Raw genomic sequence first — 2,533 nt, forward strand, 5'->3', positions numbered from 1 at the left:
TATTTTGGTAATTTTTTTGAATTATTGGTTATTTTCGATTTTTTTTTTTAAAATGGTTATTTAAAAAAAAAATCTATAATATTAGTATAATATGTGTAGAAAAATTCCAACAGATATGCTAGAGAAAATTTATTTTTATCTTTTACTCTATATAATATAGTTTTTATGCTAGGAACATAGTACATTCTTAATCAGTACACTTTTTTTATTCTTTAATTTTACTTTGCCATTTTTTATTCCTTCAGCATTCAAATACTCATCATTAGTATATTTGATCTTGATCTTTCTATGAGAGTCAAAATCAACCAGCCATTGTTTAATTCCAGTTAGGTGATTTGAGTAATCGGTGTCCATATACCACAAATCCATCATTTTTTCACCTTCATGATGTCATCAATAGAACAAGTTCATCCTTAAAATCTCCTATACTATGTTGTCTTCTTCACCTTTACTTTCTTTGTTTGACCAACAATCAACATCAAAATGGCCAAACATGTTAAAGTTGTAGCATTGAACCTTTCTCTTTTCAAACTTCTCTTTTCCCTTATGAATATTCTTATATTTCTTCTCATCTTGATTGGAGAGTTTTGACTTTTGAGCAACACCACCATTCTTTTTTTTTTGTTCTCTAGCCATGCTTGTTTTTTGTTCTTCTTGACAAAAGAAGTTTTCAGAGCCTATTTTGTTTCTCTTTTAGAGTTTCTTCAGTCAGACGCAATTCTTGTGCCTCTAAACTACTCTGCAACTTTCAATTCTCATGGTGCTGGTGTCTCTCGCATGTTCTATGACTACAACTATGTAACCAAATGGAGGAGTAAGTGATCTTAGTACCTTTTCAATGATTACTTGTTCATAGAGCGTTTCTCCATAAGATTTCATCTCATTCGTGACCACAATCACTATTGAGATGTAATCAAACACCTTTTCATTGTTCTTCACGTAACTAACAGTAATATGATTTTTCAATCTCAACAAACTTAATTTCTCTTTCTATATTTTTTAATTGTAACTAACTTTCAGTTTATATACTAATCCAAACTCAAATACAAATCAAATGAAACTGAATGTAAACAACTTAAATTTGAATTACATTTAATAATTGTTATTCCTATCAAATAAACAACTGTTTGCTCAAAACTTAGCATTAATAATATAAAGGATGGTTGTTTCATATATAATGTTTATTTTCTATGATGTTTGCATGCTATAAAACATAATTGTACTTATTTTAAAGTTTTATATATTAAATTAATTTAAAAACATATTTAAAAATTAAAATTGAAATCAAAAATCTATTTGATGTAATATATCACAGTTGATTAATTTATAAATAATACTCTTTTAACATAATAATCTAATTATAAAATTAAAGTAGGTCAAAAATTTAATTACAATTTTTTTAATTTAAAGATCTATTTATATATTCTTAAATAAAAATCTATTTCAACATCAACCTAAACAGGGGTGACATTTTACCTAATTATTATTACTTTTCATAATTTAAAATAATAATTTCTTTCTTGTCAAAAAATAAAGTTAATTTATCTTTAAATATTTACACAGTAATTTTGTTATAATAAAATATTAACAAAGTCTAAGAGATTACGTGTTAAAAATTTAAGTTAATTTTAATTAAGTCTTAAATTTTTAAAGTTAATTTTAATTAAGTCTTAAATTTTTTTACTAGAGTCTTATTTAATCAAAAATTAATCATATCAACAATAGAGTACACTGCTTAATGCAAAAAACTTTAAACTAACGTTATTTTAAAACGGAGAGAGTAGATCGATTTACACACTTTTGGAAACAGTCTTGTCAATCACGATGTCATAAAATTTGTTTCATACTTTAACTTTAATGGCTAGGAGGAGCCTTTTTGGAAAATGAAATTCAGCGCTGAAAACTTAGAAGTTTTTGGGCAACTCAATTCAATGCTCACACATGCTTCTCACATTATAACTTTTATCATAAATAAAAGAAGAAAACGATACAAGAAAAAGTAGTAGGAGTACTAGTTTTTACTATTTTAGATTTTTATTCAAGTAAAATTAAACTAATGATAGTCTAAAAGTTAAATTCAAACGAGATTTAAATCTTACTAAAAGTACATATTCTTTAAAAGTTATGTGAAGTTTAACATCAAGATTAAACTCTTCAAGAATAATGTTTTTGGCTAGGTTGACTCACATAAATATTGTCGCTCAAGCCAATATATTATCAATGATTTCAACTCACTTTGTTGGTGTGATATGGGATGCATAAGTGGTATTAAATGAGACTCGACGAGTTAGATCACGTGTTTCGCGCATAGGCGACGTGACCACATAACGAGGCTTCCTTGAAAAAGAGTTAAATGCCATGATTTTAGATGGAGTGTGGCTTAACTGACAAAATCCAAAGAGATATCCTTAAAATTGTGCATGTTTCACTAGGTCAAAGAGAGCTATATATACCTACCTATAGGGTTAGGTCGAACCATCACAATCTTTACAAACCACTAGCTAAAGACCTCTTGTATGACATATCACTGACA

Source organism: Lathyrus oleraceus, chromosome 7 (genome assembly GCF_024323335.1).
Source record: "Lathyrus oleraceus cultivar Zhongwan6 chromosome 7, CAAS_Psat_ZW6_1.0, whole genome shotgun sequence".
Classification (NCBI taxonomy): Eukaryota; Viridiplantae; Streptophyta; class Magnoliopsida; order Fabales; family Fabaceae; genus Lathyrus; species Lathyrus oleraceus.